This window comes from Orycteropus afer, unplaced genomic scaffold (genome assembly GCF_000298275.1).
Source record: "Orycteropus afer afer isolate SDZICR_OR568_19922 unplaced genomic scaffold, OryAfe1.0 scaffold00201, whole genome shotgun sequence".
NCBI lineage: Eukaryota > Metazoa > Chordata > Mammalia > Tubulidentata > Orycteropodidae > Orycteropus > Orycteropus afer.
Genome location: NW_006921788.1, coordinates 4,442,812 through 4,456,127, shown reverse-complemented (window position 1 = coordinate 4,456,127; position 13,316 = coordinate 4,442,812). Strand labels below are relative to the sequence as shown.

Sequence of the window (13,316 nt, the reverse complement as noted above, 5' to 3'; positions counted from 1 at the left end):
TTGCTGATTTCTGTGCTCCATATTATTTTGCAAGCTGAGCTAATTTTGTTTATGAATCATGTTATTATCCCCTTCATTGCTATCATTTTAGTATTTGCTAAATATTTGTGCTTGTCCTCTTTTTTATTTTGATACGAAGTTTTATTATTTTTCTTTGAGGTTATCTTGTAATTTATTATTTTCTTCCCATGTTTAAAACGTTCTGTTCTGTCTCATAATAGTCTTGACTTCTTCATCATTTAGAAGTTCTGTAACTACACTATTTATTCTTTCTTTTTGGTTTGTAGTTGTCTTCATTTAGCAATTCATGTCTCTATTTCCCTGTTGAGAGATTTGTAAGTTTATTTTACTTTGGATACTTCTGTGACTGGATTCATTTCTGAGTTATGTCACCATGTGTGTTAATCGTCAGTTGTTGTTTGCTATTGTTGGTTCTCTGTCCAAAGGACTCCCTTTATCATCTTTTGTAAGGTGGTTCTACTTTGAACAAATTCCCTTAATTTCTGCTTATCTGGAAATGTCCTAATTTATCCATCATATTTGAAGGACGTTTTTACTGGTACATAATTAGCGATTTTTTTTTCTTTCAGTGTTTTATAAACATCCCATTGCTTTCTTGCCTGCATGGTTTCTGCCGAGAAATCTGAGCTTAATCTTATTGGTTGCCCTTTGTATGTCACTTTTCATTTTTCTCATGCTGCTTTCAAGATTCCTCCTTTGTCTTTGGTTTTGGTTAGTTTGATTATGATAAATCTTGGTGATTTTCTTTTGAGGTCTATCCTGTTGGAGGTTCATTGAACTTCTTGAATGGATATCTTCTCATCTTTCATATTATGAAAATGTTCTTCCAAAAAACCTTGGACAATTTTCTCTGTGGTTTTATCTGTCTCTTCCTGTTCTGGAATTCAGATTACAAGTACATTATTTCTCTTGATTGTATCCCACGTTAATTTTAGGCTTTCTTCATTTTGTTTTGATTATCTTCTGATTGATCTCTTAATAAAGTAGTATTAAGGTATTTGTCTTCCAGGTCATTAATTCTGTCTTCCATTGATTAGATTCTACTCCTTTGGCCATTCAGTGTATAACCTATTTCGGGAATCTTGTTATTAATCTTCTGGATTCCTATTCATTGTTTTTTTATCATTTCAGATTTTTTGTTTGTCAATTTGTTCTTGTATTGTTTTCCTAAATTGTTCTACAGTTTTTTTCTGTTTTCCTTAATTTTGTCATTGTTTTCCTTAATCTTGTTACTGTTTTCCTTTCTCTCTCTCTCTCAGTCTGTTGAAGTTACCCAAATATGATTCTTTTGAATTTTTAATCAGGGAGTTCCAATACTGCTTCTTCCTCAAGGATGTTTTCTGATTTTTGCACTCTAGTACCTTATTTGTACTTGTTTATCTTCCTTCTTTCTTTGGACTGGGATGGTCAGTTGTCTCTGAGACATTTTGATGTTGTTGTATTTATGTTTAATTTGTGGTTGTATGTTGGTGTGATTCACCCAATATTGTTTTCCCTTTATTTTGTTTTGATAGCACTTAGACACTCACCACCTGTCTCCTGTTGGTTGTGATAGAGAATGTGAGTGTGTGTGTACACATCTCTGTTAACCATTCACAAGAGCAGGTAAGGGTGAATTAAGGTGATATTGGCCACTGTCTATCATTAGTCAGTTGGTGCAAGGCCAAGTGGTAGTCCTCACTCAATGGGTGGGGCCTCATAGTGCAGGTATGGTTGAGTTTTGTGGGAATGGCTGTTGTCTCCCACTCCGCTAGACCAAAATAATAATAATAATAATAATAATAATAATAATAATAAAGGTTCTAAATAAATAAATAATAAACAAGAGAACAAAAAACTCAAAGTACATAAACAAACAGGAACAATCAGGGGGACAAAAGGCCATAAATGAGAAGAAATTTTTTCAAAATATATTCTGAAAGGATAAAAGAAAAATAATGAGAAAAAGAGGGAAAAAGCAACAATATGTGGGGAGAGAGGAATGAGTGGAAAGAGCAAGAGTGAAAGAATAGTAAAAAGTGGGGAAACAGCAAAAGGAAAAACAAGGGATGGGAAAAACTAAAAAAGAAAAATGGATGGAAAGAAGGAAAAGGGAAGAGAAAAGAAAAACAACAACAACAAAAACACCCACATGAGATGGGAAAGAAAATAAATAAATAAATAAAAAGGAAGAAAAATAGTAGATAAAAAGAATAATTTTAAAATAAACAAAAACAACACTGTGGGGGACAGCGCATGGCACCTAGCCTCTGTCAGGGCACAGATAGGGTTAGAATTCCAGCTGGTCAATAAGGTGTGTGGTGGTGGGGGATGGCCACACCTCTGTTCACTAAGAGGGTGTGAAGTATAAGAGTAACAAGGGGCATATCGCACCTTTCTAGTTGTCAGACTCCAGTGTGGTTGCCTGTGATGTCCTTGGCAAACAGAGCTTATTAGCTTACTGTCCAGGTGAGAATGCTACTTGCATATATTTTAAATGGCTACACCACTTGTAAATGTTCAAAATTGCTGTGCCCTCAGGACAGCCTTCAGTCCCCACCTGTGTTTGTATCCTTCTTCGTTGTTTTCCTTTCTGGTTGTCAGGCACCAATGCAGTCCTTGACCATGTAGTCCTTGGTGAGCAGAGTTGATTCTTATGTTCCTACTGGAATGAGCTTGCAAAAAATTCAAAATGGCTGCGCCCTCAGTTCCACTTGTCTCCGTACTCGCTGTTCATTCAGGTTCTTCTGTTGGTTGGTATTTAATCCAGTTCTTTGTCCTTCCCTACAAAGCTTAGTGTTCTAGGATCATCTTCTGTATCTGTTTCAATTGGTTTCTCATTGTTGCAGAGGATCTGCGTAGCTTGACTGCCTATTCTTCCATCTTGCCGGAAATCTCCTGCATTCAACATTTTATACACATTTTGTGGCATTAGTTGCAATTCCCTTAATGTAGCAGTACTCATCTCACTTCTTCCTTGGGTTCCCTGTTTCCATTCATCCATATCATCTGTCCCTTGCTGCCTTCAGAACTTTTTTGGGTGCAAATGCTGCCCTTTTGGTCTCTTATGGTTGACTGTTCTGAGGACCATGTTTCTCATGAGTGTTATTGTTAAGTTTCTTAGCCTGTCTATTGTTTGGCTGAAAGGTGATCTCAAGGAGTCAGTTCCATTCTAGGCTTGAAGGGTGTCTAATGGCCGTAGTCTTGAGGGCTCCAGCAGTCTCTTTCAGACCAGTAAGTCTGAACTTTATTTATGATTTTGAATTTTGTCTTCATGTTTCTTCCACTCTGTCCAGGACCTTTCATTGTGATACCAATTAGAGCAGTTTCTGCTGGTAGCTGGGCACCATCTAGTTCTTCTGGTCTCAGGTTGTATTGGCTGTGGTTCATGAGGTCCATTAGAGTTTGAGCTAGTTGTTTCCTTGAGTCTTTGATTTTCTTCACCCTTCTTTACTCTGAACAAGAAGAGACTAATATTGTATCTTAGATGATTGCTCACAAATTTTTAAGATCCCAGTCGATACAGTGTATGAAAGCTGTTAACAAAAATCAAAGTATAGAAAATTAGAAGGCTGCATTTAGTTTTGCCCATCTTAATAGTAATTTTACATTGCAATGTTAAAATTAGCAAAGACCTAAAAGTACAAGAATAAGCTTTGAGTAGGTTAATGATGGTGCAATTTTAGTAAAATACTCTGTGTTCCCAATGATGCCCTAGATGAATATTGATTGATATAAAACAATGTTTACAATGTATACTTTAAATTTTAAACTGCAGGCTGTAAAACATCACACAATGTTCCCTTTTTATTAAAAAATATAATCTATAATAATATTTAATATCTGTATTTTGCAAAAATGGAATTTTGTACATAAACTCAGATATATATACACACACATGTATATATTGTATATATTTTATATATTCACAGTTTGAACAAATATATAGCAGCACCTGTGTATGGGTTACCTTTTGTAGATGGATTATGCTGTTTATAGATTTCTTTGTGTATTTATCTGCATTTGCTAATACTTAAGTATATATGTTATTATTTATTGTTGCATGCAGTCATGTTGATTTTGTTTTATGGTGACCCCACAGGACAGAGTAGAACTGCCCCATAGTGCTTCCTAGGCTGTAATTTTTATTGAGAACACATCCCAGGCCCATTCTCCCACAGAGTCACTGAGTGGGTTCAGGCTGCTGACTTTTCCGTCATAGCAGCCCAGCACTGACACACTACACTACCAGGGCTACTTCTAAAACAACAACAACAACAACAACAACTCACTGCCATCGAGTTGATTCTGACTCATAGTGATCCCCATTGGGTTTCTGAGGTGGTAAATCTTTACAGAAGTAGATTGCCCAGTCTTCCCTTCCACAGAGTAGCTGGTGGCTTTGAGCCGCTAGCCTTCTGGTTAGCAGTCAAATGCCCTAGGCATTATGTCACCAGAGCTCCTCCCAGGGTTACTTAAAAATATGTAATAATATGTTGGTTAAAAAGAAAGTTATTTTAAAAATGTGTTTTTTCCTATCATTTTTAATAGCTAACTTAGGATATTTCTTTTTGTCCTTTCTTTGTAGGACTTTGTGCTACTGAGCTGAAATTCCAAAAGGCATTATGTAGTAGGGGGTGAGGTGCAAGCAGATGGCAGGAAGGAGGAGTAGACAGTGCCACCACTGAGCACTTTTTAAAAGAAGGAAGCAAACATGGAAGGAAAAATATTGTGGCCCTTTTTGAAAGAACAGATGGAAAATTGAGAACGTAGTAGTATCTGACTTGAGAAACTTGAATTCAAATATGACAAATGTGTCATTTTTAGAGGATTTATGTGTGTGTGTGTGTGTGTGTGTGTGTGTGTGTTGTTGTTCTTGTTGTTATGAGCCGTCGAGTCGGCCCCGACTCATAGCGACCCCTCCTTGGGTTTCCGAGGCAGTATCACTATGGAAGTAGATTTGCCCCATCTTTCTTCACACACACACACACACACACACACACACATATATGTTGTTATCTGCCCTCGAGTTGGACCCGACTCATAGCAACCCCTCCTTGGGTTTCCGAGGCAGTATCACTACGGAAGTAGATATAAATGAAAAGGTTTTATTAATCTTTTTTATGTTGTCCACATTAGTATTCTGTCAGTTTCTGGGTTCATCTGCTATGTTTGTAAGTGATTCCTATAATAATTTGAGCTCAGTATATGCTTAGAAATCTACACCATCCTTGATCACAGGCCAAACTCAAAAAACCAAACTCACTGCCATCTAGTTGATTCTGACTCATATCGATCCCTTTTGGGTTTCTGAGGCAGTAAATCTTTACAGAAGTAGATTGCCCAGTCTACCTTCTACGGAGTGGCTGGTGGGTTTGAACCACCAGCCTCCTTGTTAGCAGTCAGATGCCTTAGGCACTACGCCACATTTTGACTGTTTATATGAGAGTTATAAAAATATGGAGGAATTTTAAGGCAAGATGTGTTACAAGTGCTTAGTAAAGTAAAGTGAGGAGCCTATGGATTACAGAGCAAAGAAATGGTATAGGAAAAGGAGACGTGAAAAGACACAGCATTGCAGCTTCAAACTGGGGCAGTGGGTACATTTCTCTTTTTCCTGTCTATTGAAATAATTAGTCATCTCCATCGTTTTCTAGAAACATGTATTGTGAAGAGAAGTGCATTAAGTTCTTCCAGTAATTCATTTTTCATCATTTTAGGAAACTGTTTCTTAGATTGAGCCAGAATGCTTACAGGAATACTGTACGGCCTCCTTTCACCATTAGGGTGCCTGTACACTGACTTTCTTAAAAAAAAAAAGTCTGCATTGACCAAGGTGTTGTCATGTTAACCACAGACAGCACAGCCTATCAATTGTATGTTGTTGTCACCTCTTGGAAAGCACCTTGCTCAGGAGTTAGATTTACAGACCAATTCAAAATCCTGAGTGAAGTTTAGATGTTCAGAGACTAGTCCATGAAACACAATGTTCATAAAACTTCTCCTAAATAACTCTTTGTCCACTTGGTTAGATAGAATAAACCAGAGTAACAGACGTTTACTATAACTTTTATATTGTTTCATTTTCGGGACCACCCTCTATTATTTCATTATGGTTTGTGTGGAGCTATAATTTTGGCCCAAGGGAAGAGCATGTTACCAACCTTGATCAATCATAAAAGTACTCCATCCTCATAGCCACCATGAGCAGATCACCCAAGGACTTTTGCCAGACCTATGGAAAAGAGATTTCTCGGATTAACAATTGTGAGCTTGTAGCAGTTTGCAGCCATATTGCTATCATGTTGAAAAGATTTTATCTGAGAACAGAGCCAATATCCTGATTACATTATTCAAGACAGAGCACTATTGACAGTTCAGATGGGTGGGTTTTCTGTTGTTGAGGTTGTCGTATGCATTGTAGGATGCTTCGCAGCATCCCTTGCCTCTAACCACTACATGCCAGTAGCATAACCCCAGTTTGACAACCAAAAATTTTTTGTCTCCAGACTTTGCCAAATGTCTTCTTGAATGGCAGAATTGCCCCTGGTTGAAAACCATTCTTAAAGCAACTGGGTTTAACTGGGCTCAGAGACAACACTTTGACTTTTCAGTTATTTTTTCTGTATTTGGTGTCTATCATTGCTTTCTTTTTATGACCCATAAGGTCTTTTAAAGATCATGTGATTAGAGTGGATCTATCCAGATGATCCAGGATCCCCAAACCAAATCAAAGTCACTGTCATCGAGTCTGTTCCAACATGGTGACCCCCTTTGGGTTTCTAAGGCTGTAAATCTTTATGGAAGCAGACCACCTCATCTTTTTTCTGCAGAGTGGCCTGTGGGTTCAAACTACTGACCTTTTGGTTAGTAATCAAATAGGTTTACCACTATACCACTATAGTAGTCTCCCCACTTTAAGGTCCTTTACTTAATCACATGGGAGAAAAACATGGCAGTCTACTTCCATAAAGATTTACAGCCTTAGAAACCTTATAGGGCAATTCTAGTCTGTCCTGTACGGTCACTATGAGTTGGAATCTACTCAACAGCATTGGGTTTGTTTTTGGCTTCTTAATCACATCTACAAAGTATCTTTTGGCCATTTGTATTAGTCAGCATTGTCCAGAGAACCCTGGTATATATGGTCACATACATACATGGTTCCTAGATGACAAATATGGTTTGCGTTGGACTGCTAACCTAAAGATGGGTGGTTGAAACCCACCTAGTAGTACCATAGAAGAAAAGGCCTGGTGATCTGCTTCTGGTAAGATTACAACCAGGAAAACCCTGTATAGCAGTTCTATTCTGTTCCGTACAGGGTTGCCATGAATTGGAATTGACTTGACAACAACTAACAAATAACAACATACAGTACAAACACACACACACACACAAAGGGAGAGAGAGAGAGAGAAAGAGACATTGATTTTAAGGAATTGGCCTATGTGATTATGGAGGCTGGAAAGTCCAAAATTAGTAGGCCAGGTAGCAGGCTAGAAACAACTCTGGCCAAGATGTCTGTGTTACAGTCTTGGGGCAGAATTCCTTTTCCCTGAGAAACTTCAGTTTTTTGTCTAAAGGCCTTCACCTGATAGGCCCATTCACATTATTGAGGGTGACCTCCTTTTCTTAGAGTCAACTGACTATAAATGCTAATCATATCTATAAAACACGTTCACAGCAACATCTCGACTAGTGTTTGACCAAACAACTGGGTGCCATAACCTATCCAAGATGACCCTTAAAATTAACCATCACACTTCGTAAGGTAGCATATTCACTATTTCCAAGGATTAAGACGTGGACATTTTTGGGAAGCCATTATTCTGTCTACCATAGGCACCACTAAATTTCTTTCTTTCTTTTTTGTTTTTGCTTAAGCTGGCTTGACTTGGAGGGAGTCCTGGTGGCACAATGGTTAAGTACTTAGCTGCTAAATGAGAGGTTGGTGGTTTGAACCCAACCAGTGGTTCTGCAGGAGAGAAACCTGGTGATCTCCTTCCATAAAAATTGCAGCCAAGACGACGCTATGGAACAGTGTTACTTTGTCACATGGGGTCACTATACTTGAGACTTGACTTTCATTTACTGCAGCCAAAAGTTAGCAGTAAAATGTTTGAGACATAGTATGGGGAATCTCTTTCTATACCATCCTACAGTTCATAGAATCAGATTTTTTTGAACCCCTAGCCCTGAACACAAGGCTTGGTACACAGTGGCCCCTTGGAGGGTACTCATTGAATGCAGGGTTTATTCTTTCCCTTCATCTTGGGTCCTATGTAGAGGAAGCAGCATTATTAGAAACTCTACCACTGAATTGCTAGGCAGGGCTCTGGGAGAGAGAATGGAGAGAAACAAGCAAACATTCCCTGCAAAGACAAGCAATTAAGTGATTTTAAAGCAGTTCCCTACTGTTCCTACCACTCTGTGAAATAAGATAGTCTGTCTTTTGTAGGCCTAATTGCTGCTCTCCCCTTCTCTCTCTCTCTCTTTTTTTTTTTTTTTTTTTGTGTGTGTGTGTGTGCATTGCACGTTGAAATAAGTGACTGGTAAATCAGTCTTGGGTGGAGAAGAGTTTATTATTCTTATTTTCCTTCTCAGAGCACTTTCTCCAGATGAAATATATTTATGGCCTCAGCTTAGAGAGTTCTGGGTTCTGTAGGTTTTTAACAGAGGGATTACACAAATCCCTTTGGGATTTACAGTTCACTGGCCTGTAGCATAGCATATCCTGCTGTCCTTATGATGCCTCTTGTCTCTGCAGAAATTACTCCAGATTCTCAGGCTAGAGTTCTGCGCCTGAAGGAGGCCCTCACTTCTAGACAGAAAATACCTGATGCATCATCCTTAAAGATGAAGACAAAAGAGGGGAAGCCTTTAATTTAAAACATTTCAGGGGAGGCCTGATAGTTTAGTTCAGTAAATGCTCCCTTAATATCCAATTTTTTGTTTCCAAAGGTCTTAGAAAGCAGAGAGACCTGAATCTGACACACCTTTGATTGGAACATGGAACTTCTTCAAAGCTTTACTCTAACAAAACTACTTCCTGGACCTCTGAGAGCTCACAGGGTCATCTCACATAGGGTGGGCAGTGACCCTGGCATTAGTTGACTAAATTCACAAAATAGAGCAAATTCTACAACCTTAACTCTCTTTCTTACTCTTTTATTTAAGCAGCACAAAACTTGATTATAAAACAGTGTTTTGCTATAACGAGTGCATATAAATATTTCATCGATGCAATTATCTTTGACGTAAAATAGTTCCACAGCATGGGTAATGCCTGGGAGAAGTAATAAATCTTCTTCTTCTCCCCCAAATGGTTTCTTTTTTAAACAAACACAGTGTGTGTCACAATTTGGTATGTGTTTGCATGTGTCTGTTTGTACCTGCCATTTCATTCTCTGGAATGTACATGTGGTCCCTAGGAGTAAGTGGTAATGGAAGTGTTGCTTTTACAGTCAAGATGATATAGACAGGCACTGGTCCACTTGGGATTCCCCAGTTCCCAGCAGTATACTTATCAAAGATGTATTTCAAATTGTGAGCTTTTGGTTTATATAACATGAGTTAGCAAACTCACCTTATACCTTTGTTCTTTAAAAAAAGAAAAAAAAAAACCTGAGGAGAAGTAAGAAAATGCTATAAGGGACTAAGAAGCCGTCATAAACCTGCAAAAATTTTGCTGCTGCCTGTGCTTTTTTTCTTTTGTTTTTTGCACTTGGGATACAGAAGATTACTACATACCATTTTTACCATCTGATAAAAGTGATATGTCGTCGATGAAAAGCCTTTTTGCAAAGCGTTCTGATTGAAACTTATCTGAGATTTTTTTTGTTTGTTTTTCCTTTCCAGACTGGTGTCCATTATGAGAGTAAATCTGCACAGGGTACCCTATTTGCAAATGCCACCTTCTTTGTTTTTATGATTCTTTGGCCATCTCCCTCCTTCTCTCTTTTTTGTCGTCTTACTGTTTTTCCATCCTGTGTGCTGCTGATTCTAAAGCTGACTGTCTGACCCTTGCACTTCCTGAGTTTCTGGCAAAACAAAACACCATTATAAATACCTGTAGTATTTCTTGACTGGTGAGAAACAGAAAAGACTTCAAGGCTCAGTGGCAATGGTATATAGAAATTTGAGATTATGGAGGGTTTTTTTTGTGTGTGTGTATACCTAAGAGCTATCGTTAAAAGAGACTCCATCAGAGAGGAAATGACTGAGGCCTTGATTTATTTGTAAAAAACTAAGTTAAGGATCACTGGTGTTTTTTGAGGGACATTGTCAGGATCTGGGATTTTACTTTACTTACATTAGTGGTAAGGAGCTCTGGTGGTGTAGTGCCTAAGGCATTTGACTGCTAACCAGAAGGCTGGTGGTTCAAACTTACCAGCTACTCCATGGAAAGAAGACAGGGCAATCTGCTTCCATCAAGATTTACTGCCTCAGGAACCCAGTGGGCATTGTTATGAGTTGAAATCTACCCAGTGGCATGGGTTTGGATTTTCTTTTGTTTGTGTGTGGTGTATTAGTGGTAGAATTCTTGCCTTTGCTGCAGAAGACCCAGTTGATTCCCAGCCAGTGTATCTCATGTGTAGCCACCACTCAACTGTTAGTGGAGACTTGTGTGTTGCTATGATGCTGAAGGCCCTAGGGGATGGCCTCGAGCCAGTCACCTGCCAAGCGCAAAGCTGGAAGTTCAAACCCACCAGCCACTCCTCAGAAGGAAGGTTGGGCAATCTACTTCCGTAGTGATACCACCTCGGAAACCCAAGGAAGGGTCACTATGGGTCGGGTCCTACTTGATAGCACATAACAACAACAACAACAACAACAACATGATGCTGAAAAGGCTTCAGTGAACATTTGAGACTAAGACAGATTAGGAAGAAAGGTCTGGCGATCTGCTTCTAAACATCAGCCAATAAAAACCCTATGGATCATAACAGTCCGACCCATGAGCGATTGTGCAGATGGTGCAGGACCAGGAAGCATTTCTTCCTGGTCCTGCACAGGGTTGCCATAAATCAGGGGCTGACTCAACAGCACCTAACAACAACAAAATAAGGTGGTAAGTTAGCCTATTACTATTTCATGGAGATTGATAAAAACATGAGATTTTCAGGTCAGAGACAAAGGCAATCTGAGTTTCTGAGGCAGTAAATCTTTATGGAAGCAGATTGTCTTTATCACTCATGGTAGCAAGTAGTATGAGCATCATGCTTGTGTCAGTCCTCCATTACTTCCCCAAATCCAAGGAGTGATGTGCAGTGGCCAGGATGGAAGCTGCACACACACTGGTTTTTTTCGCAGCTGAGGAGCCCTGAGCGTGGGAAATCTGCCTATTTAATGGCAAACCTGCTCTTCTCCCTGGAGGGAGGCATTACCTCACCCTTCATGATTGCTTATAGCAAACATAAACGTGATTGTTGGCCCAGGTAAAGAGTAGTCAGGGCCTAGCTTTCCTTATATCCTTCACAAAAATGTGAAGGGCTGAGAAGGCCAGGGCAGATTCCCTTTCCCATCAGTCATCCAAGGTAATTTCATATGTTATAGTAATAATAACTAAAACCAAACCCAAACCCACGACTATCAAGTCCAATTCCGACTAATAGCAACCCTGTAGGATAGAGTAGAAGTGCCCCATAGGGTTTCCCAAGCAGTAACTCTTTATGGAAGCAGTCTGCTTCACCTTTATCCTGTGGAGCAGCTGGTAGGTTTGAATTGCTGACCTTTTAGTTAGCAGCCAAATGGTTTAACCACAGCGCCACCAGAGCTCCAGTAATAACTACCCCTTACTGAACATCACTGCATGCACACACCAAGCCCATGCTTTACATCTGTTATTTTTAGTTTCTTCAACAACCCAGTGTAGCAAGGTATCTATTTGATAGACGGAGAAACTGAGACTTAAAGAGGTTTAAACAATATTGCCTTCTTTGACAACTCCTAAAGTGAGACTCTTTCTCTTATTTTCTGCCATAGTTTGCCATATGTCTCTCCATGGCTCTTATAACAAAATATCATTTAATTTTGATTTTTTTTCTTTGTCTTCACCATTAGAAGGAAATGCTTTTTTAAGTCAAGGACTTTATTTTATTCACCTTTGCTTTCCCAACAACTAAATTAGTGTCTGATGGTATGTGGTAGGCTTGGGATAAATATTTGGGGGCTGTATCTATTTGAGGGAGTCCTGGTGGAGCAGTGGTTAAATGCTTGGCTGCTAACCAAAAGGTCAGTAGTTTGAACCCAGCAGCTGCTCTGTGGGAGAAAGGTGTGGCAGTCTGCTTCTGTAAAGATTTATAGTCTTGGGAACCCTAAGGGGCAGTTCTGCTCTGTCCTATAGGGTCGCTATGAGTGAGAATTGATGTGACAGCCGTGGGTGTCTATTTTGCACCCAGAGAGGTTTCCCGTGCTTACTTAGCAATGTGCCTGTGGCCTAGTAGGTACAGGAAAAGTATTTGCTGAAGTGGCACACAACCATGTAGTGTTTCATTCTGTTGTACGTAGGGTCGCTATGAAGTCAGAGCCAACTCGATGGCACCTAACGACAGCCACTAAGTGGTAGAACCAGAACTTGAACTGAGGTCTGTCTGACTCTTATGCCTTGTACTTGACTATCATTAATCTTTGCTTTTCTCAGTTAGTGGTAACTTCAGCCCTCTGCTCAAAAATCCTTGGAGATTTGGATTCTGTGTGACTTGTTTTATTTAGTAGCTCTCACAAGGTAGAGAGTTACCTCAATATCATTTTGGAAGTCAGTTAGAAATGAAAGCGTTACGTTTATTTTTATTTTAAAAAACTTCTCTTGCAGCTTGATAGGGAGAAAAATATGAGTGCCTCCCAGAGTCTGAAATATCCATTTTTTACTGAAATACAAGACTCTCTTTCTAGAGTTCCCTATAGGTGACAACACAGAGGATATGACCAAGGATGTTGAGTTTCTTCACTGGCTTGTTTCCATGGTGATGGCTGCAGCTTTGATGGGGCTGGTGGGGCAGGGAGGGGAAATAGAAGACAGAGTGTTGTTGCATCAGCAGAGTATACAGAATCCTTTATGACCACAAGTAGAGTCTGCTGTAAATGACAGTGGGTAGAAACTGATCAGACCCGGAAGAAATGGGTCTGAAGAACTATCTTGTGTGTGAGCCATTTTCTCCTTATTGTGTTTGTTTGTTTGTTTGTTTATATTTATTTATTTATTGTGATTTGGATGAAGATTTACAGAGCAAATTCACTTTCCATACAGCAGTTCACATATACTTTGTCTCATGTCATTGACCACAGTTTACCACAATGCAACAGCTCCCCTC

The 13,316-nt window shown here is 39.3% G+C and overlaps 1 protein-coding gene across 1 annotated transcript in view; it reads left to right on the top strand.

The window, feature by feature from the left end:
• The window catches only part of MAGI1 (membrane associated guanylate kinase, WW and PDZ domain containing 1), a 915,229-nt gene that overhangs the window by 421,854 nt on the left and 480,059 nt on the right, over positions 1–13,316 (top strand). The gene's annotated exons all lie outside the window — the stretch shown is intronic.